At 40.7% G+C, this 22,891-nt stretch overlaps 1 protein-coding gene and 1 long non-coding RNA gene across 5 annotated transcripts in view; one reads left to right on the top strand and one right to left on the bottom strand.

Moving 5' to 3' along the window:
- GARRE1 (granule associated Rac and RHOG effector 1) overlaps positions 1-3,547 on the bottom strand; it is a 53,479-nt gene extending 49,932 nt beyond the window's left edge. For 2 of the 4 annotated variants that reach the window (XM_048068893.2, XM_067004176.1), the window contains exon 1: positions 3,399-3,543. The gene's annotated coding sequence lies outside the window, so the exon portion shown is untranslated. Of the gene's footprint in view, positions 1-3,398 lie in introns of all 4 variants that reach the window. The other 2 variants (XM_048068897.2, XM_048068895.2) reach the window with 2 other exon arrangements.
- Positions 3,548-3,624: 77 nt separating this feature from the next.
- On the top strand, positions 3,625-7,127 carry LOC125183371 (uncharacterized). The gene is made up of 2 exons (XR_007165279.1): positions 3,625-3,980; positions 7,029-7,127. It is a non-coding gene; the product is annotated as an uncharacterized lncRNA (long non-coding RNA).
- Positions 7,128-22,891: the final 15,764 nt, after the last annotated feature.

The raw sequence follows: 22,891 nt of genomic DNA, 5'->3' as shown, positions 1-22,891 counted from the left end.
CAGAAGACTGGGATCATATCAGACAAACTCAGCAATTAAACTGCAAAGTAGTATTAGTAATATTAATGCCTCATGCTCCCCTCTCCCACAACTTAATAGTTTCTTTGGGGGCAGAAGGGACTAAATCCCTCCTACTATAAAATAATCCTTTAAGTACAACAAAAACAGAAGACAAGAAACCCACACAAAGCCAAAAAGGCACGACAAAACATTAATACTAGCATCTCGGTGAGTTTGGAACACATCTTTAACAAACTCCACTTAGCTTTCAAAACATTTTTTCATCCTACCAAGCAGAGCTTCAGATTCTGCAGATACCGAGAGACAGCACCTTCTGTGGTCCTCAAATAAGCTTCCAGAGTTGCTTTCAGCCACAAGATGTACAAAATTTAAACATCCCAGAATACAATCTTGCCTGGAGAGCACAAGATTGCCTGCAGCATGTTATTAATAAACTGTTGTTACCCAAAGGCCAATGAAGGTCAAAAAACACTAATTGAGAGATATCACCAAGCTCTAGGAGTACTGGTGTAATTATAACGTAGATTTTGTCGAGCCTAGCAGAATCAGCTGCCCTGTGAACCAGCTTCAGCACACTGTTTTTGTGATGAGGTTACCCATGCTGCTGGAAATGTCATCTTTCATGTATGATATAAAACCCTTTCTATAGCTACTAACAATACCCTGGCATTGTTCGTAACATGTAGGGTGTTGTTCTGGCCAGCATCCAATTCCAGTAATAATACTCTATCTACCTACAGTAACCACAAGACGATATTCTTCATTTTCAGCCCCAAGTGTTTTTGCAGCACAGCAGCAAGCTGTTGAAGAACTGCCACATTTCACTCTAAGTTCTGCATTTCACTGGGCATTTATCCGTCTGCACAGATCAGGCATTTCCCTAGAACTGTAGAAACACCTTGAGATTATTGGGAATAAAGGAGTTCTTTTCATACGGTACAATTAGTCATATCAACAGTGATAGCTATTTTGAGCAGCACCTATTAATCACTATCATTAGCAGGATCTCTGGTGTACCAGCATTCACTGTACCAAGAACAAGTCTTTTCCTATTACAACACTACTATATAAACAAAAGCAGCAGCACAATTTCTCTTCACACAACCCTGTTTTGAGTAATGAGAGGCAAGTAGCAGCACTTAAAACTACACTCAATACAGGATACAAAAGGAAGCTTACTTATACCTCACAGGACAGTAAAAATACAATTGTTTTCCTGCAAAAAAAGCCTGGCAGTCATTTGTATGCAGGGGAAGAGGAGGTCATGAAAAATAATACATTGTGGGAAGAAGTGGGGGAAAAAGCACTCTCAGTTTGGAGGCAGAAGAAAAAACACAGAAAAAAAAAGATTCAAGTGATCAAATACAAGTTGATGCCTAAGAGATGGAAGAAACTCAGACTATTCTTTTAAAGATTTTCAGCAGATTATTTTCATACTGTTTTGTATGAAGGATCAATTGTTAACCACATTTCAAAGTCTCAGAAGAGACTTTTGTCTCAAAAACATTCCCTGTATGCAGTATTTCTAGTTTCCTAACACCTCTGAGTAACTCCTGATTCAGAATGAAAAACGCTAACAGAAGGATTTATGCCTTACGCTGACCTAAGAAGCAACACCACAAGACGCACATGAAGGAGCAGCTCCGCGTTGCTTCCAGCCCAGTTCCTCACACCTCAAAGGTGACATGAAGCAGCAGAAATGTGTATGTTGACCCGAAACACATCTTCTTCACAACTGTAATAGTTAAAAGAGAAAGGCCTTCCTTCTAGGAGGGAAAGAAAAAAAAGCGAAAACCTTGCGCAAGTCCTAAATTTGGAAGAATAGCAATTCTCTCCAGAATAAGGGTCTTCTGTAGAAACACTGCCCAGGAAAAGGCACCAGCCAAGTGCAGAATCACGTTGATGTACATGATACACAAATAGCACCTGAGTGCACGCCATGATCAGCCAGCACTCCTGATCCCATGAGCTGCATACCAAAACCTTCATGTGGCCGGAGCCCTGCGACACATGCCACATACCTCAGAGAGGTGAGGGAATGGGAGCGGATTGCAGGAGCTTCAGCCGTCCATCACCCATAGAAAACAGCAACAGCTCCTCAACACCACCCCAAGATGGTGTCGGGCTGAGCATACAAGCAACAACGGCCTTAAAACCAACGCTGACCTTTTCCCCGGCCTCTGGATTTAAGATTATCCAATGGCCACGCTGGCTATTACAAGGCCCAATGCCATTTTGGAAACCAAACCCGCACCTTTTGCCAGCTACAAGTGCCTCCAAAGCCCCAGGCTGACCAGCTGTGAGGAGCCGGGCACTTATCGCCACTATGGAGGGCTGATGTATGCCACCCTCTTCACCATGACACCCAGACATCTGTTCCTCCGGAAAACTAATAATAATGGCTGACTTGTACCTGCAACTAGGCTTGTAATTCCACCTGAAACAAAAACAAAGGAGAGCTCTCAAAATCTTTCAAATTACTGAGGTAACATCCCTCCACCTGACAAATTTATACCTGCTCCTCGTCACTCAGTGATAAAACCCCGCGCAGGCCCCATCTCAAGCAGGGCGAAGCAAAGGTATATTAGCAAAGTTTTCAGCTATGCCCCAAAACGAGAGTTTCCCTCTTCAGCCCGCAATATGGACACAAGGGACTAAAAATAACACTAAATAGCACTGGAAGCGAGCGTCAGGTGAAAGCCGAGCGCGGGCGGCAGCACGGAGACACCGCTGCGGGCCGGGGGTTTGGGGGAACCCAGCGCCAGGCCCCTCCGGGGGGCACCTCCCGGGGGCAGCCCCCGGAGCCCGGCCGGGCCCTGAGGCGGGGAGGCGGCCGGGTAGAGCCGCGCCGCCCTGAGGCGAGGCCCCCGCCGCAGGGTCTCTGTCGCTCGCTGCGGGGCCGGAGCAGGCCGGAGGGAGCGGCGGGCGGCCCCAGCTCGCCACCAAGGGGCGCAGGAACGCCCGCAAGGAGCAGGCCCCGCCGGGCTGCCCGCACTCGGGTCACGGCGGAGGGAAGGGGAGAAGGGGACGCGGCCGCAGCCTCGCCACCGCCCCGTGTCGAGCCGTGCCGAGCCGTGCCGAGCCTGCCGCCGCCACAACAGGGCCGGGCCGGCGCTGCCGAGGGTGCGCGGCGACAGCCCCCGGGCCGCGCCTCGGGGCACCGCCGCCCTCCCGCCGAGCCGCCGGGGGGCTCCTCCCGGCCCCAGAACGCCCGCTGCCCGCTTCGGCACCCGGGAGAGCGAAGGAGAGCGGCGGTAACGCCGGCCACGCCAGCCCGGTGCCTCGCACCGCCAGGGCCCGGCAGGCTGCGGAGCCGCGGGCGGGCTGAGGCAGGGCGGCGGGGAGCGGGGGCATGGCGGCGGCGCTCACTCACTCACCTGCCCGCGACAGCCGCCGCCGCCGCCCGGCCAGCGCCGCTCTGTGTACTCCGGAAACGGCGGCTCCTCCGCCGGGCGCCGGGGGAGGGAAGGAGGCGGGCAGGGACCGGCCGGGGGCGGGCAGAGCCGCGACTGACAGCGGGAAGGGGAAGGCGGGAGCGGGGCGGGCGGCTCAGGGCTTGGGAGGGGGGGGCGCGGCGCCTCAGGGAGCTGAGGGGGGGTGAGCGGGGAGCTGTGGGGCCTTGTCCCGGAATGGGGGTGCTGAGGAGCTCGCCCTATGTCCTTCCAGGCAAACACACATACATCGAGCTCACCCGAGGTGTGGCGAAGGCCCCGGCTGCCTCCTGTCGTGTGAGGGGACCCGGCCCCGGCTGCTGGGGGGCAAATGGGGAGGGTGAGGGACGGGCAGGCCGTTATTTCAGAGCGGAGGACGAGGGGAGAGGAGAAATAATAAAAAACAGTCCATATTTTATATTAACCTCAAATAACGAGGTTTCTCGTCCTGTCGTTTCATGGTCAGGTGCAGTGTGTCCTTCCACGCGGGAATGATCAGTGACAGAGATCGCCAGCAGCAACTGCAAAGTACTGTATTCTTCTTCTGTTTAAAGTCACTAGCTAGGGAAACTATGGGGTTCACCACCATTGTTAAACGTTTATTTGGGGATTGGGTAAAATGCTCACAAAGTTATCTGAAATTGGTCCCCTTGGGCATAATTATCATGGTGCTGCCAGCCTTACAAATTGCCCCAACCAAAACAGGCCTGGTACGTGACGGCTTTGCTGTGTGAATTTGAACCAGTTTATTATTATTCCTCACTCTTAATGAAGACTGTATACGGAAGGGTTTGCTGTGCAATTCAATGTATTTTCAAATCCTACTTCCAAAGAAAAATCCTGTTAATCCTGTCTTTCTTAGCAGAAGGTGGTTACTGTTTATTTCTAAGGTTTATTTAGAACCTTACATTTGAAATGGAACAAGAAGTTCATACAGAAGTACATACAGAAATAGTTGGTAGAAGTTAGAAAATAACGTCATATATAATAGTGAGAAAATAGTTAAAAGTTCTTGGAATATAAAGAAGCAAAAACTTTGTTTACAGGACTGAGCCTCTGATCATCTGGCTCTATATTAAAAAAAAGGCAACAAAACACTAGAATATGATATTAATAAAGTGAAAATAAATAATTTCTACCAGTTTTTGTGCTGCTAATCAGAAAACTCTGTGGGAAGAAGTAAAATTGACAATTTATTGGACACCTTCTATCCACAAGCTAGGAATAGTCCTCAAATAGTGTCTGTGGGAAGCTGCCTAGGAGCAATCTGTGGCTTTGTTTCCTTTTCTGTAACAGATGGTTACTGGCAGACTGGGCTTCTCATCAATGTGTTGCCCCCGAACTTTTCTGATTCTTGTATGTCTACTAAGCTTGTCTCTTCCTGGTAAATTTAGTCCTCAAATTAAGAGATACCTGGGAAATACTTGGAAAGCAAGCAAGGCAACAGAAGGCTGTCATATTGTTGGCTCCTTCAACAGAGACGGGTGCTGGAGCATTCTTTTTATTCTGGGAGTGCAATAAGGGGCTGGAAAAGGTACCTTTTTTTTCTGCTTTTAACTAGCTAAATGGTAGGTGAACATTGATTTGAAAAAACGAAAAAAAAAAAAAGATAAAGACTCAGATGGGGTTTGAACAAGTTTTTGATTGGAACAAAGTATAAATAAGTGAAAAGGAAGGGAAAGAGAAAAAATACTGCAATGTATTTTCCTTCCTCCTAGGCCAGAATCTGTGGCTGCACCTTAAAAATAATCCAAAGAAAGACCCAAAATACCTCCTGTTTTTTGTTTGGTTTTGTTTATTAAAAGAAAGAAGGGAAAGACACAGGCAAGCACACGTGTTTTTAGGTATACCTGTATTTCCTGTCCTTCAGAAGCAAAGTGGCCGTTCTGGAGCCTTTTAGCTGCAAGCAGCTCTCCAGGAGCTCAAGTGTTGCTCTTGCGCTGAGGTTGCACCACGTAGCCAGCACAGAGCAGCCTTGGAGACTCTTGTAGGAAAAAGGAAACCAGCAGGAGTTATTGAGGCAAACATTACCACTCGTTCTGGACTTTTCTTGCATGTCCAGTCCAGGCGTGTCCAAAAAGAAATCTGTAATCCCTGTTGAGCTATTGACGTTTCCCATCTATATTCTGGGAATTTTCTTTCCCTTCTGATATCGAAGCCATGTACCTTGTAGTTCTTGGTCATGTAAAGATTGTAATACGGTGCTCACAGGATCACAACAGTCTCCTGCCCTGATGAATAGCTGGCAAATGATGGAATACAAAATATTCCAAATATTGGAATAAAAATACTGTACTAGGTGATGGCTATCCACCAGTCCTGTTTTCTAAATAGTGCTATAGATACAGTTTGACAAACAGATCCCCAAACTATACAAGCTGTGCTGACGAAAACATACTGTATTCACAAGCAGAAATTTATTCTGCAGACCTTACGGTTCAATACAATGCTCAAATGTTCTTTTATACTAGCAGTAGGTGTCCAAATCTGCTCTGTATTTTGTTACCCTAGTGAATTAATTGTATTCAGTGGCTCTGCACAGAATTTGATTTTGTCAGTGGTGTTGAAACAATTTTTTAATAAGCATATTTTTTATTTTAATTCACAGGATTTATTTACATGTTATTATCTTTTTTACGATGGTATATAGCAACTTTTAACACTTAACCATCTCTAAAGGTCAGACATTTCATTTGAAAATTATTACAGATGAAGTTTATAGATTAAGAGCATAAATGCACAGAAGACTGATAAGAATCCTAGCCTTAAAGCTAATATTTCTTAACCAGATGGTAGGAATTTAATGCAGACTGAGAAATAAATACAAAGTTCACACTTCTTCATATGAATAGAGTATGAAAACATTCAATTCAGTAGAAGTACATAACTAATGCAAAAGAAAGAGGAAACTCCTAAGGACTAACAAATACGTAGTGTGACATGATGATTAATTTGTTTTCCTAAATGCTTGTTATGCTATATTTATACTGAATATTCTAATTTTTGATTCTCTGAATTCTAATTGTTTTGAAAGATGATAGTATGATTAACTATTTAGTAAAGTCCTATGTAGATCTGCACACAATAGATGTATTCAATTATATTTGTGATTTTCCTATCAATGTTACATATATATATACAAAATATGTGCTTTCCAAGACCTTCATTGAATAGGAAGGGAAGGAAACCGGTGCACTGCATAAACAAAAAACGTAACAATGCTATTTAGTGAGAGAGGAAACCAGCTTTGAAATGTATTATGAGTGCAACCTGATCTCAGGGGCTGTAGAGGAAGAAATCATTAGCTCAGAAAAAAAGCAGCACTGGCACAATAGCTAGTGTGCAAATGTTAATAAGGATATGCGTATCAGCAAGGTGTGGGATAAGATTAGGAGGATGAATGTTAGTAATAGAATCCCTCAGGAGTGGGTTGTCTTGTTGAGGGTAGAAGTTAATTTACATGGATTGTTGTTTCTGTTAATCAGATAGAGATATGTATAGGAAAAGGAAATGTGGGGAAAACCAGGGTGATTTTGGAAAGCAGGCTTGATCACTAATGTTCTATTGTGTCAACAGTGATTTTCCCTTTGTGGTTACTAACTACTGTGAAAGTTGTGATTGTACATCGAAGTACAGGAAGAACAGCAATGGTGTTGCATCAATATTTGGACTGTATATTTGCAATTGTAGGATGAGAAGTAATGAAAATGTAGTTTTAGACCTAGATACATTATAGTTTGTACAGTATGTTACAGTTCTCGCAGCTCAGAGCCTGACTTGCTCTTGCTGTCTGAATGTTTGACAATGCAGGCATACACGTAGGCAAATAAGACTTCTAAAAATACATTTCACAAATCATCCATTCCAGCTGTCAGGGTGAGAACAGTCCTTTTGTCCTGCAGCCCTGGACAACTAAAATCCTATTTCAGACAAATGAAATTTAGTTATTTGCTGCCTAACAGGAAAGCTGCTGACCTATGCTTTATACTCCTCAGTACATTGACCAACCATTGTGTCCAACCTGAGGCTTAAAATGAGAATTGGCCTCTTGCCCAGCTTCTTTGTAAACACTACCAAATGGCAAAAGGAATCCTGGTTAGAGCCCCCAGGCTGTTGTCTGGAAAAATTCTCGCCTGTTACTTCCACAGGGCAAGTCCCACTTTGGAAAGAGTGAACATGACTGACTATATATGGCTACCTAAAAATAAAAATAGGGACAATCACCTTTTCTTCTCAGACAAATAAAAGATCCAGGTCACCTTAAAAAATCCTAGGCTGCAAGCCAATGACACTGGCTACAGGGAAAATAAATATATATACAAAAGAATCTCTTATTTTACATGTATCAGTCAAGTTCTGATTGAACTGAATGGAAGCCATTGACTTCAATTGACGTTGGACATATCCCATGACCTTCTAGTTTATATATTTAGACACCCCATACTAATCTTCTCTTCTGCAGGTCTGATGTCATCACCATTATTATAAGCAGAACTTGTCACTTGATTGACAGCAAATAACCTTTCCAAAAAGTAGCCAACAAGTAAGAATGTTTTGTAAGTGGCACATGATCATGAGGGCCGGCAGTCCCTTTTTGTTTACAGGCACTGGAAGAATTTCAGATATTTTTAAGGTCACTGTCCCTAATCCTGAGATGAAGGAGAAGATGTGTTTGTTTTTAAGTTGCTATTCTGCTTAAAAAACTGTCTTCCAGTTGTGCTGAAATGGAGGACTAGACCCTGAGATAAATTCTTTGTCTGTTGCAATAAGCTAGATGGGTACAGGAATGGAACACTCCCAACTACATGCACAAAATAGTCATTGGCATTTCACATTTTTGCTTCAGGAAGTCAACTACTTAAACATGTATAATTTTTTTGAAGTCTGATGATTCAGATGTCTGGGATCTCATTTTGCTTGTTTTCTTGAAAACTTTCACAAAAAGGAGTCAGCTTGCAAAACCACAAAAATGTACTTCTCAACCAGCTGTGGTAAAATAGTTTGCACGACCATCTAAATACCGTAGAAGTTTTTGTATTTTAAATAAATTTATTCTGATGAGTATCAAATGATTATGAATTCATTATTGGTTAGCCATTAGCAGTTGGCTCAGAACTTTGCAAAGTATGCCGCAAGTATGGAGATGTTGAGAGACTGTGAGGTACAAAGAACTGTTGTTGACAACATTTTATAATACTAGATCTTAGAAGACTGTTGGAAAACAGATATGCTGTAAATGTGTGATGAGAATTAGACTGTCTTTTTTACCTAGAAATTAATATGGTATCTAAGTATATTCTATTGTAAGATTGTGAGCAGGAATAAAATGTAATTCTGTGTGACTGGCCCAATTTATTAATAGGGTATTTAGGGTTCCTAATGTAATCGAGTCTAAACACAATTTAAGAAGGAGTAAAACAAAATTTAGAATGAATTCTGGAGGGACATTTATAAACATGTATAGAAAAATAGAATCCCTTCTATTAAATGTTTGAAATCAGTGACTAGCTGCCAAATGATGTTTTCTTTTCTTGTCCTTGTGTAACTGATTTTAGTAAGGTGTTATGTATGTCTCAGATAACAGAACTTGACTTTTTTAGAAAATGTCTTACATTGGATATAATTCTTATTTTAATGGTCTATATGAAGCATATTACCAGATGAATGGTGAATCTTGGATGATTTATTTAAAATTATTTTTATATAAATACGCGAAATGTTTTATATATGTTTATAAATATTTATAAATGTTTGAAGCGGTCTGGAAGGAAGCCTAAATGGTAGTATTGAAGAATTTCCATATGGTAGTTCCTGCAGCAGAGGGGACTGAAAGCTTTAGTTAGCACATTGCCTTAGTGTCTGTCAGGGTACTGTAACAAAGGCAACTTAATTTCAGCTGCCTTAGTGGTACTGCTGCCACCTTTTGCCTATACAGATTACGTTGTATTGTGGAAAACTGCCAAATAAGGAGTAATTTCGTAATGTAGAACATGGAATTATGAAAGTAGGTTGAACAGAAAAATAACAAAGAAACTTGTAAGCTAATATCTCATGGTCAAAACTTTGTTAAATTACTTGCTAACACACGGAAACCTGTAGTTGATAAAAGCTGTGTTCTGATGCAGGCACGACACTTGAATGGATTAGTCTTTTCCCTAGAGTTTCTTCATTAATGACAGAAATACCCAAAGGCCCTGCGTGTGATTGTGCTGTAGGTAATCCACTTACAGGAAGGCATTTCTCAGGAGCAATGAAATACGAGACTATCAAAGCTTTCTTTGTAAGCAATTATTGATAAACCCCTCAATACAGAACCTCTTTCAGGTGTCCTGTCCAGAGCAGTCCAGGTCTCCTGGTGACATCATGAAACGTGAGATACCTATGAGGTAGTCTTTGGCCACCTGTCTGTCCTGTGCTTGAGAAAATGTTGACAGAGGAGAGTGGGACTTATGTACTAAAACTTGGCAACCCAGTCTTGTCTGCATTCCACGAGGCCGGTGAGTTAGCAATGCTTGGTTGGCTCAGTACCACTTTCCTCTGGCTCCAAGAGGAGAGCCAGCGTAGCTGACCTCCGTGGCAGGTTTCAGGTTCTTGATTTATTTAGTCACCTTCTAGCGCTTTCACACTTTCTCTGTAACAGCAGCCAAGAGTGTATTTGGTTTGTTTTCATTGTGGTCCACCACCTGGATCTGGTTCTCCTTGGTAAATTTGACATCAGGCTTGAAGAGTTCACTCTGCTTATCACTTAAGATGAAGTGGGCAATGCAGCTCCCAGTGGTTTTTTACTTATGTTTGTTTTTTAAACTTTCTTAGCCAAAAGGGCGCACAGCTGGCTATGTTATTAGATGCAAATATCCTGCGCTGCTGGACACATGCCAGGCACCCAGGAGCAGGTCTCACAGTGTTTATGGTTCAGTCTACTGCTGTCTTTTTCACAGCCAAGAAACATCTTGTTTGGGTATTCATATGCTTGAAGTTTAAGGGCTACCAGAAGTTATTTCTCTGGCATCCCTCAGTACTTTAGATCTTTCATCATCTTCAAAGGCACCAGGGCATCTAAGGCAGATCGATGCCCTTTATGTCTGAGTGGTCTATTTAAAGGTGCTCTCTGCATCCCCTATCTCAACTTCTACGTCAAGAGGCATGTACAAACCTCTCTCCTGTGATTTGGCTCCAAAGGTCCTGATTCATCTGTCATTAGTATAAATTGCGTGTAACTTTAGCTGTGGTTCTCCACTCTTTGCATGACATCTCATCAATTGCAGTATTGTAAAAGATGATGTAAAAAGCTACCATGTAAAGCTACCATACCAACTAAAAAGCTAGACTGTCAGATCACAGTTGTTGCTGGTCTAAGAGGCAGGAAACAAAACCTCAGTTTCACAGGAACTGCACGTATGCAACTCTTGTTTAAGTCATACGTGTTGGCATGAGGGACCATTAGACAACAGCCCTGTGGCAGCAACTGCCTGCTGAGGTTTGAGGGGAAGAAACATTTCAGCCTCGTGTGAGCACTGCTGAATAATTCAAAGCAGCAGATAAACAGTACCTACAGGTGCACTTTTTGTGAATTTCACACTGACAAATCAAGATGCTATAACCCAAATACATGTACTTCGTATACTTTTAGGCACATAACTTCAAAACAATGGTTATTGAAAGATAGCAGAGTAGTAAAATGACGTGTAGGTCATGCACATACTATACATCAGTTGTTTTCTGTTGTTGGATTTTGCATATGTTAGTTTTCTTTTGGAATTCCAGGAGTGAGAGTGGTGAACTGCTATTATATAGATCTTTCAAAACTAGACTTTGATACTGGTATTAACTGTCAACACTATATACATCTCAAGGACCTTTGTAATTCCAGGAGTTGGAAGACAAGAAGGAAATAATAGGATATGGAGAATACTGCATGGTGATGTAGTTGACAGATACTCAGTTTAGCTTTAAAGGAGAAGAAAAGAGATTGTACCGCACAGCCATATAGGAAATAAAACTAATTAGTGGGGGAACCTGTCGTGAATTTATCACAACAAAATAGCTTATGCTTAGCTTTCTCTAAGTAAGGTAAATACATGCTGTCTCGATATGAAATAAGGATATCAGAACGATAAGCCTATCATTTTTTATATTTCACTAACGTTAGCTGTAATTCGTTTTTGTCCAGCTCAAAGACACCATTAAAACATAGCATGAAATGCATACGTACATGAATAAATACACACACTGATTTGTCTAGCTTCAGTTGTCACCACAGATACTGCAAGAAATAAATAAATTACATGCTTTTATAAAGATTGATGTGATAAAAATACAGAGAGTTGTAATTTGTTTTTCACCATACCAATGCTAAAAATAGAAGAAGGTGGTAAATAAACTGCAATGGCATTGGGGCTTGTAAACAGCATTATGAGTTGGGGAAGCAATGTAGATCTAAATGTTTTATTTTCTCTATGCCTTTGGAGACAATTCTGTCCTGTTGTAGAGACTGTATTAGATAATAATCATAAAAGTAATTAAAAATTTCTGTTACTGGGTTCTTAAATTAAAATGTACAGTGTGTACATTTACCTCCCTTTCCCCCCATTCTATTGAGTATTTCTTTTAGAGAACAAATAATCTGTATAGTTGTTGAGGTAATATGATTTGCTATTTCCTGGAATAATTGCCCACAAACACGTGAACTTGACTGACCACTGTGCCAACAAGCAAATTCTTGGCTGTGTACACAGGGTGACCCCAGTGATGGTTTCAGAAGAGTAGGATTTGGGGATTAAATGAATTTGTCCCTGACAGGAGTTTTTCTGTTTTTCTCCTCATATGGAGCAAATTACATATTGACAGACTTCAGAGTTGCTAATTTTGGACTTCTGATTGCAAGTTGCATGCAGCTGATGGTTTTTAGTCTCCAAATTTTAGGAATGGTGGTTTCCTAAGAAAATCAAACTCGTAATACTTTGTGATGTTCTCTCATGGATTTTGTACATGCAGGACTGACAAAACAGCATAGTACATAATAAGAACGAAGTTCAATCTGTAGTGGTTTTATACCCTGTGTTTTTTAGAGTGTGTAATCATTTTTCTGAAAATACATAAACAGAAATCTTTGTAAAGCTCATTTCTCCAGCTGCACAATGGTATACTTGTAATTTTGGGGTTTCTGGGCATAAACATAGTAGCAATAACAGAAGATGTCTAAGCGCGTTAGCCTTTGTCATGTTTTTAATTAATGATTTTAAGAATCATGGAACTGATCTTGCTGTGAGATCCATTTATCGATCTCTTTAAAGGCCTGAGCCCTGCAGTTAATGTGATTCCATTAGGCATTTAATTCTACTCCCGTTTTACAATAACATGAATGTTGGCATTTGTTTCAAGGCCAAAGAATTATGAATAAAGAATTACGAACTGTAAATATCCTTAGAATCTTATTCAATAGGGATGTGATTTCTTTTTGAGTTTTCCTCTGCAAAATTGTAAAGTAGCTTGAAAGATGAGGTACAGAGTTGTATCTGTAATTGAAGAGCCTGAAAATATTTGCATCAGTTACTTGTGCACTCCGTGTGACCATAGCATTTTAAATTCAAGGAATCTCATATACACACAGGGAAAAAACACAAATAGGTATTTCAAATGGAATCAGTAGAAAGAACAACATCAGCCTGTAGATTGGTTTTGAAAAAGTCAGTCTACAGAACCAAGATTTTAAAGAGAGATGCTGGCAAAACAGTTGAGCTCTTCTGATATGCACAGGAAAAAATGTCACTTGATGGGTAGGCATTTTGTAAAACAAAATCTACATTACCAGAGAACTTCCTTGAACTGAAACAAGCTGCAAGATGGGCTAATTTATTAAAATATTAATATTAGTCATTTTAAACAAAATTTTCATGAGATGCTCGTTATGATTTCACTGATGTGATAATTCATTAAATTGCAATGATAATAAATCTTGAGAGATTAAGCTTATAAGTGAATATCAAAGAATAGTTTCTTTTTTCTTTTTTTTTTTTTAAAGATCCTGAGATTTGTTTGGCATGCAGCTGAACAATCATTTATCTTTGCTGACAGTCTGGTTTACATTACTGGAACGTTTGCTGCTGTATACCAAATGGCATTGTCCAATTGGGTTTTATTTTTAGGCCGCTTTGTAGCAGACGCAGGCTGGCACATCACTGGTTACTCCAGTGATGTCTGTTACATTCCCGACAGGAGTCCCACTGAGAGGGGAGGAAGGAAACTAGTAGCAGAAATGATAGTGCAAAGCACAAGTCTCAAAACTCTGCTTTAGTGGGTCAGCTGCCAAGAATTACTACATGTGAATGGTACTTTAAAGTTGTCTGCGCTTCCCATTAGGGACTCTCTTGGCAATCTAAAAATCATACACAGGGAATTCGCTAGAACTTTGAATTAATATGCACATAACCGAGATAGTGTAACTGAGAGCTACCTCCTGTTTAGTGCAAAAGCCTTAATCCTCAGATGTGTATGCTATTCAGTGCAGCAACAGTGAACAGTTAAGAGTAGTAAGCCTATTTGAAAGAAATATTCCAAGAGAGTGGTTCTGTTGCTTTTAAGATGAGCGATCTTTGTGTTAAACTTAATGGGACTGAGATCAGACCTCGTGACTGTAGAAAATGTATTTTGCTAGAAGCCTAAGTAACTTAAATGACTGTATTAAACCATTTCCGTTGTGAAAAGTACTTTTTACCTGGCAGTAAGTAGCATTTTCTCCACATACTTCGTCTTAAGACATTTCCTCTCTATAGTATATGTGCAAAATAAGTACACTATGTAAAATGTATATAATTACACATAATTATAATAATATGTAATTAATGCAAATATATCATAAATATAACAATTACCTGAAAAAGTTATGGGAGCCAACGTAATTTCACTACCATCAGAATGAATTTCCCGTTGTTTTCAGTGGAACGATATTTTACTTAACTGATTGGCTCACATTATAAAAACAGGAGACAAAGATGGCGATCACGGCCCCTCAAGCCAGGCTTTCGCAATGATTTCCTGTCTGAACTAGGCAAGTGCTTTTACCATGAATATAGACAAAAATATAGACAAAATATACATAATTTATCACGCAGTTATTTTATGTATTTAATTTAATTCACCATCCTTCCACATGAGAAAAAAATCTCCTTAGTTTTTTTCTACTACCTAGTCTCATTAGCGTGACACCACTAATGCAGTTATGAAAGAGTAAGCTTCCTGGTCATTGCATCATTAGCAGAATTATTAATTGTGCTTCCTGAATTTCTTTTCATTTTCATATTCAAGTCAGCCATAATAACCTTTTATAGTAAGTGGGCAAGGCTGACAACTAGTAAATAAATAGATCTTTACAGAAATTTTAAACTGAATGTAATACAAAAATCAGAGCGGCACCATTGCTGTTCTTCCAGTCACTTTCAGGGTAAAAATCTTATTTCAGCTTCTTTACTGGTAAAGGGAAAGAAACAATGAATTGCAAGAGACTGGGTGAAATTTGTATTTAATGTCTAAAAGTACTTCAGAAGGAATTTACCCGTCAGTATTGATTACATAAAAAAGCAGGAAAAGCCTTCTGCATAAAGTTAGCTTCCCGGAATAAACCATAAGAATACAGGCTCTCAGAGCTACTTCTGTGTAGTCACTGGAACCTGTTTTAATGGAGGCCATCGTTATGCAGTCTTTCTGATCCAGCAGAAATTTTTGTCTGCTTCTGAAAGGAGCAGTCCCACCACACCCACTGCCTCAGACCTTGCTGTTGCCTGCGTTGTACATGCAGTGATGTTCTTGATGCTGTGTGCTGGCCCAAGATGAAAAGGCCTGAATAACAAACTTCTGTTGTTGAAATGTGTGTTATCTTTTTGGCAGAAGATTGTGTTACCTTTTGGAAAAGAGGAGGATTTCTGTATGGACACTAAACTGGTGTCCCAGTAAGCAGTCTGATGCTCCATAGTGTCATCTGCAGCTTGAAAACGCCACTGGATGGGGCCTGATTTTATTGCCATTGGCATCTTGGCATTTTCAGTTGTGTTCCTATATTAATGTTTATGGCACGAATGCGAACTGACTATGAAATTTTAGCCTCAGGTCACACATGCACATCTGAAGTGATGCTGTATTGTCCAAATAAGTGTTCTTGACCACCATAAAAAGCTCTGATTTCTATAGCAGTGGACATTACTAAATAGTATTCATCCTTCGCTCATTATTCAAAATAATACCCTTGCTTTCTGTAGTATTTGATGTAACATGATGGAAGATTATAAATTATTTTCCTGCCTTGTTAAAATCCAAATGCCTATAGAAGAATTATGTCAAAGATTAATGTATTCCTCTGCTACCAAAAAAGGTGTAAATTTGGTAACCAGTAATTGCTTTATATAACTAAAAATAATAGTCTTAGCGATTCTAGAGACACTATGACTTGGTAGCTTGAGCAAGACTGTAGTTAACTGAAGAGAAGAAATTTTTCTGTGCAAATAGAAGTAATACCGGGATCACAGTTTGTAAATTCAGGAAACATACCTTCTAAAAATAACTCTTAAAACAACTGTACACCTCTCTCAAATGTAGGATTCTACTATAGGGTCTGGTATCCCTGGTCGTGTAAATAGTAGTGCCTGTGCTCCTCTCAAAAGAAATATGTAGTTGAACTGTCCATGCATCGTAGTAGAGACAAAAGATCCAAATGTGACAAGAATGAAAATTACTCTCATCTTAACAGAGTTTGATTAAAGCTTTAGGCATAGGGCTTTTTAAATGACAAATGCTCGATGAAATAATATTATGTCTTTATACTCCAGAGCACTATTAATCTGGGGTTTCAGGACTTTAAGAAATGTTAATTAACTAGTTACCATTCATGTACAGTGTTAGCATTACAGTCATTTTGTGAGTTGATAACTGAAGCATGGAAAGGTTAAGCTCTTCAGAAAGGATGAGACTGGGATTCTTTCCCATATGTGTTCCCTATTAGGTGTTTACAGAGATGTTTACTACTTACGTGGTGTTCATCTCCTTGGATCTTCCACCAGGTTAGCCCAGAAAGGTCAGAAACAGTAGCAGGAGAGTATATGAACAACTTCAGTCGCACCCAAAGCAGGATGTCAGCCACAGCTAAACGTGGCCTCAGTCTGTTTTCTAAGCTGATACAATATTTTAGAAAGCTGTGAATCACATAAATAACTTACCTTCTTCCCTCCCATAGCATAATACTTTGTAGTTATCAACGATGAGTTTTGCTTGCCATCAGACTACCCATGTGATGGTGTCTAATTAGGCCTTTTGAAGTTCTCTGTAAATAATAAAATAATTTAACCAAAAATAAACAAAAATAATTTTAAAATAAATATTCTATAATAATTATTATAAATAGCAATAAATAAATAAATAATAAATAGAATAAGCAAATTGCTAGACAAAAGGAAAACCCTACTAGTTTCTAATTTTCCTTCTTACCATACTCTTTATATGACATTCACTGTTCTCCAAATCTTTAGTGCAGTGTCAACTTTTAATAAGAGAGAGCATGTTTAATACTATTTGTGTGTATGCATGCATGTATATATATATATGGATGTATGTGTACACACTAACGTGTATGTTCTTACTATACAGCTGCTTAATCTCTTTCAAAATGGAACCTCTTCTGCCTTAATATTATTTTACCAAATTACTACCTGTAATATAGTCCATTAACATATAGGGGTGATGAAACAGTGGACCTAACCAAAGAAGCTGTGGTTATTATCAGCAATCCATTTTAACACACAGTAGGCCCTGCTTCTTTGTGAACAAAACTCATTTTTCTTCAAAATATTACCATTCCTAGTATAAAAGAAGCTCTCATTTTAACAATTTTTGTATTTCTGAGAAAACAAGCCCACTTCCTACCTGTGTTTTCACCTCTATTGCTGTCACCTCATTTAAAATGCCAATAAATTAAAATGTGGTGGCTTAATGCTCATTTATATTCTGGCTCCCTTTCTGGTAGATGAAAGGCTATTTGTAACAATAAGAAACTTTTAGAAAAGACTTCTGTTACAGACCATGCCTCTAACACCACTGGAAGATTTTTCCCAGCATAATACAATTTATGTTCTTAGGACGCCTATGTTACTGGGGTTTTGGCCCACATGAGATGTATTAAAATACCAAACTGTATTCAGATGCCGAATAACCAGTGCAGTACTGCCATCTGTTGGTAGCTGGTTAGGAAAGCTGCGGAACTTCTGCAGAACCTTGAACGATGACTGCCACGCAGAGCTGCTGTACGTTATTACTGTTTTCTTCTTCCGACTGGCTGTGTTTCCCTCGCAGGGCATTTGCCCTGTCCTGCTGCATTGCCGGGGAACTGCCTGGGGTGACAGGGGGCTGCAGCCGGCCCAGCTTTTCAGTCCCTCTTCCATGTCTGAAGTTACTCGCTGGGGCATAGCTGGTGAAGACCAGGCAGGACTGTAGCTGGAATAGCAAAGAATTCTGCACACATGCCCCAGCCCCTCTGAGGGGGACGAGAAGGGAGAGCAACTTGCAAAATTTCTCAGCGTGAGTTTTAAAGCCTGTAAAACCTAAGACAGACTTAAAGAATATTAAAAATACAGTTTCACTTTCTAGTCAAGAAGTACTTGCATATCATGAATCTAATCAATGGCATCGCTTTTTAATACAGAAGATATGGTGCAGGACGTGGAATTAGGAATGTGAGTTAGTCCCAGTGACTCATTAGGAAATCCTCAGAAAACCACAAAGGTTCACTCTTTTAGCAATGTCAAGCTGGGTTTCAGAAGTGCCAAGCACCTGCACAGTGGATTCAAGATGTGACAGCTCTGCACAAGAGCCATCAATATGTTTCTTAAACATGCACATTCCAAAACTGTGTGTGTTATCTAATGAACCGAAATTCCTTATAAAGGTTATATGAAGGGTACATTTACTACAACCACTTACTGCACGCTAGAGTTAATTTGCATAGCCAAGCAATAAAGCAGAAAGAGTTAGCAGCAGGAGTTTTAAACAAAGTAATCACCACCTGTGATCATAGTCCTGAGCATCAAGAAGGGCTTAAAAAGTATTCTGAAAAGACAAGATAAATAAAAGTGACAGAGCAGAAAAAAAATATATATATATATACATATGGTTATAATGGAGACATTGATTTTACAATACATGGAAACTTTCCACACGTGTACTGCTTCATGGCCCAAAGGAAATGTGTAACTGCACTTCTCTGTTCTAAGACCTGTATTATTTCTCACTTTGCCAGTTTCCTCCATTGTCACAGATGCTGGTACCCTTTTATCTCTCAAAATGTTTGACTGGTTAACCTAGCAATGTTAAACTTAGAGCAATACTTCCTGTCTGTCCTTAGCATGAAGTTAGCTCTTTCTGTGCCAAACATGAAAAAGAGTTGCATCTGATTACCACAGTCTGAGCTAAAAAGATTACCTCTCCCTGCAAAGCTTCCCATACTTAAAAATTCAGGGCACTTAAAGTTAGTACAAGTACTTAAAAATGTAGATATAGATGATCAGCTCAAATATTTCAGAGTTAGCACATTGGCACAGTCAGTCCTGACCTCAGATTGGTATGTCCTTTTTTTTCCCTGAAACCTGCTCCAATCTCAGCATGAACTTCTTTGCTGATGTCTTGATTTGAAAATTTTATGTCTTATTATCAGTCAGTCCTCAGAAGAATCTACTACTTTCTCTGCCACTGTGGAAATATTTTGTTTCCTTAGTAGAAAACAAAAGCTGGATTCAAGATTGTAGTTTTGTTTGCTTTCATTTAATAAAGTGAGTTAGTACGATGGATTTAGCTGGAAGTGGATTTATATCTGAAAAATTTCTATCATGCCGGAAAATTTCAATTAGGGGAAATTAGCCACTTGGTTCTTTCTGATAAATTAATCATAGAGATTATCTATTAAATGTGCCACTTAACCTTTCTGGCATAAGTGCCTGAGGCAGTAGTATTTAGGCTCTACACATTCATTTGGAAATATTAATTTCTATGCAGCTGTCTTGCAAAATGGAATTTTCACTTGTCTTTTTTATAAGTAGGTCATTGTGCAGCTGTTCTTAATGGAGGCTGGCATTTGTAAAATGGTAAATCCACCATTGTACCCTATAGGTCAGAAAATTGATCTCCATCAATTACAAAATATCCTTTACTAAAATGCCCTTTCTCAACCCCGAAGGGTGTCATCCCTCGCTATGATAGCCTTTGGCCTTTCTGGAATGGGAATGTGTTTCAGCTGGATACTTTGCAAAAGACGAAGCATCACCGTGTTCACACTATCTGTCTTCCATTAGTCTAAGGTTTTGTCTTTGTTCTGCATCATGGCTTCCATCTACATTAGAGCTGCCTTAAAATTAATCGTAGGGGAAATTGGTATGACAGCTAGCAGCTGTCAAAGAAACAGCTGTCTCAGCTGCTGAACCTCCCAGGTCCAAATCCTCCTACTCCCTACAATGAAATCAATTGATCTTTTCAATGTAGACAAGGCCTCACTGTCCCTGTAGTGGTCAGCTGTTGCACAGCTTAGGGAGAGAAGCAACTCCTGGAACAGCTACAAACCTTATCCTGTAGACTTGAGAGATTAAAATTAGGACCTTGACCTGGATATCTCTTTTATATGTCATAAAATTTGCATAGTCTGCTGCAGGAGTAGTTTGAACTCTAGAACTTTCTAAGGGTTGTATACCCTGTAGCCTAGCAAAAGATGATAGGAAGTAAGAAGGTACTGGCAGCAGAGAAGGATGTGCAAGAAAGTATAAATGGCAGATAATTTAAAAAGTTTAAGGTTAATGAAATGAGAGAAAACATTTCAAAATCTTAGAATAAAGTATTACAAAAGAATGCAAATGGAATTTACAGTATGTGAACAGCATACACAGTACTTACAAGTAACAAAATAAGCATTTTAGAGAGTGGAATTGGCAGCAAGACAGTGATGTTGTGGTCCATACTATGAAACAGAATTAGTATGTCCTTATTGATTACCTGAGCCTATACATTCTTGCACAGATAAAATTAAGCATGAGGAGAATGCTTGCAGATTTGGGATGTGAAGCAAACAAAATCCTTCTGACTTTGGGTTTGGGTCAGGTGAACTTGCAGATCTTGAAGATTTAAGATCTCAAGGATTTGGAGACAATTCAAATTATGCAAGAAGCATAATAAAAAAGACAGGGAAGGGGAAACAAAATTGAATAGAGCTGTGTTGAATCATGGACGGAGGTACAGTTGGGCAGTTGTGCTGTGTAAGGACATAGGACTCAAATTTCATATGAAAAGGAAAAGAACAATAACATGATTCAAGATTGTTACCTGATCAGAGCAGTAGGAAGCTACAGAGCTGTGCTGTGGTTGGGTAGGTTGCAAAGGAGGTGGAACAGTGAGGTGAGAAAAAAAGAGAAGCACAGTAATGAGTGAAAAATTAGTAAAGGAATCAGAGGGAGACATTTTAGCAGGTCAAATATCAAGATGCAATTAAATTCTGAATTTCAAGAAGAGGATTGCAACTTATGTGTATATATATGTCATATATATATATATAACTGTTATATGTAACAGTTTTACAGTGAAAGGTAGGATAGGGGAATTGCCAAAGGGTAAATAATAAAAGAAGAAAAGTAGAAGCAAAATTGAGATGTCACCTGTGTTTAAGAAAACAACAGGATAGATGGGAAGACCTGCAAGAGAAATGAATGTAAATTTGTACAAATGGCAGACCTTCACTTTGAGACTAATCAGTAAAAAAAGGCATGAAGATTGCTCTGAGTACAATTATAGTGGGGTAACCACTGTTGACAGCAGAATAGAAACTGAGGAAAATGTATGTGTGTCAGGGATCACTGGATTTGGTGGGGATGCAGTGAGACTACTATAATGAAATCCCATTAGCCCTGATTTAAGAAAAATCGTACAGGTGAGTCAGGAATATTTCATGACTGACTATGAAACTCAATCAGTAAAGCTAACACTTTTAAAAGGGTATTTATTCTCTCTCCATGACAAATAGGAGATATTTGTTAGGCCAAAGAACTTTACATCCTGGGTTATAGCCTATGAATGGGAGTCTAGTATTATTGAAGATTATTTAGGATTATTATCCTAAAGACCTTGAAAAGGGAGGAAAATTTATAAAGTTAACGTGGTAGTGTGCATGATGACTGAAGTGGCGTCTGAAGGATTATTGGGCACTTGTGTGCTCCTTTGTGGAATCACCTTCATAGTCCAGATGTTACCTGTCTTTTCTTTTTCCATCCTTACATGAAAGCATGCAGGGAACCAGTCACTGATAGATGGTTAGGCAGCATGAAAGAACCTGTGTTGCCTTGGAGATGTTGCCCAAACCTGTGACAGGCAGGGATGAGAGTGGCCACCAAAAATGCAAAAGAAGTAAAAACTTATAAAGTGTTTAAGATTTATTATGCTGAAGAAAAAAAAATCCTTTGGCTTGTTAAACAGTTAAGTTTGAAAACAAACAAACAAACCTTAGAAACAAGCAAGTGTGCTGTGAGGTAAGGAAGGACCTTTGTTATACAGTTTATTGTCACTGAGGTATACATTTGGTAACATAATTAGGTTCAATTAAGAACGTTTGGGGATTTTCAGTAAGGAAAAAGATGTAGATTCTATTGCTTAGGGCTTGGGCTGTGATTTTAGTGATCTGAGTCAAATTCACGTTCTGTGACTGATTTAGGCCCAGATCCATGGAGGGGCTTAGGTGCTTAAAATATGACTTCACTGGGATTTATTCACCTAAGCCTCAAGCGCATAATCCCCAGAAGCCGACATACGCCCCTGTTTCAGCAACGTTTGCTCTGTGCCCAGAACAGCCCGTTTTTTTTCCTTGAAGAACCGAGCAGCTGCTCGCCCGCCTGCCCCGGCCTGCCTTGAGGAGGCTGCGGCCGCGCCCCAGAGCCAGGCGGGCACCCAGGCCCCAGCCGCCGAGCTCCTTATGTAAGGGCCTGGGGGAACCCAAGGCTGCCGGAGCCAAAGCCCCAGCACCCAGCATTGGAGATGCTGCGCTCAGCTCCTCGGAAATTTCCATGCCCAAGGCCGGTTTCGGGGCTGGCGCCGAGCCCCCGGTGTGAGCAGCGCCGCCGTGGCCCCCAGTAGGGCTGGGGGGACCGGGCTAGAAACGGCCCTCGGCAGCGGCAACAGGGAAGCCGGATCTTTTCTAACCCGGTCCCTTCCCAACACACCGACACCGATCCCACCGGCCCCCGCTGCCTCACGCAGGTGCTCCGGGGCGGGGGAACCGCGTTGCGCAGCATCTTGGGGGGGCTCATAACAGGGGTACCCGCGGCCCCCACACGCTGCCACCCCTCTGTAAGCGCCTCTCCCGGCCGTGAGGAAGCTCATCCCGCCGAAGGGAAGGAGGCTGGTGCCGGGGCGGAGCCGCGGGCAGGAGGCCG

This window comes from Anser cygnoides, chromosome 12 (genome assembly GCF_040182565.1).
Source record: "Anser cygnoides isolate HZ-2024a breed goose chromosome 12, Taihu_goose_T2T_genome, whole genome shotgun sequence".
NCBI lineage: Eukaryota > Metazoa > Chordata > Aves > Anseriformes > Anatidae > Anser > Anser cygnoides.
Note: the sequence above shows the minus strand (reverse complement) of the source record. Positions and strands in the feature narration are given on the sequence as shown.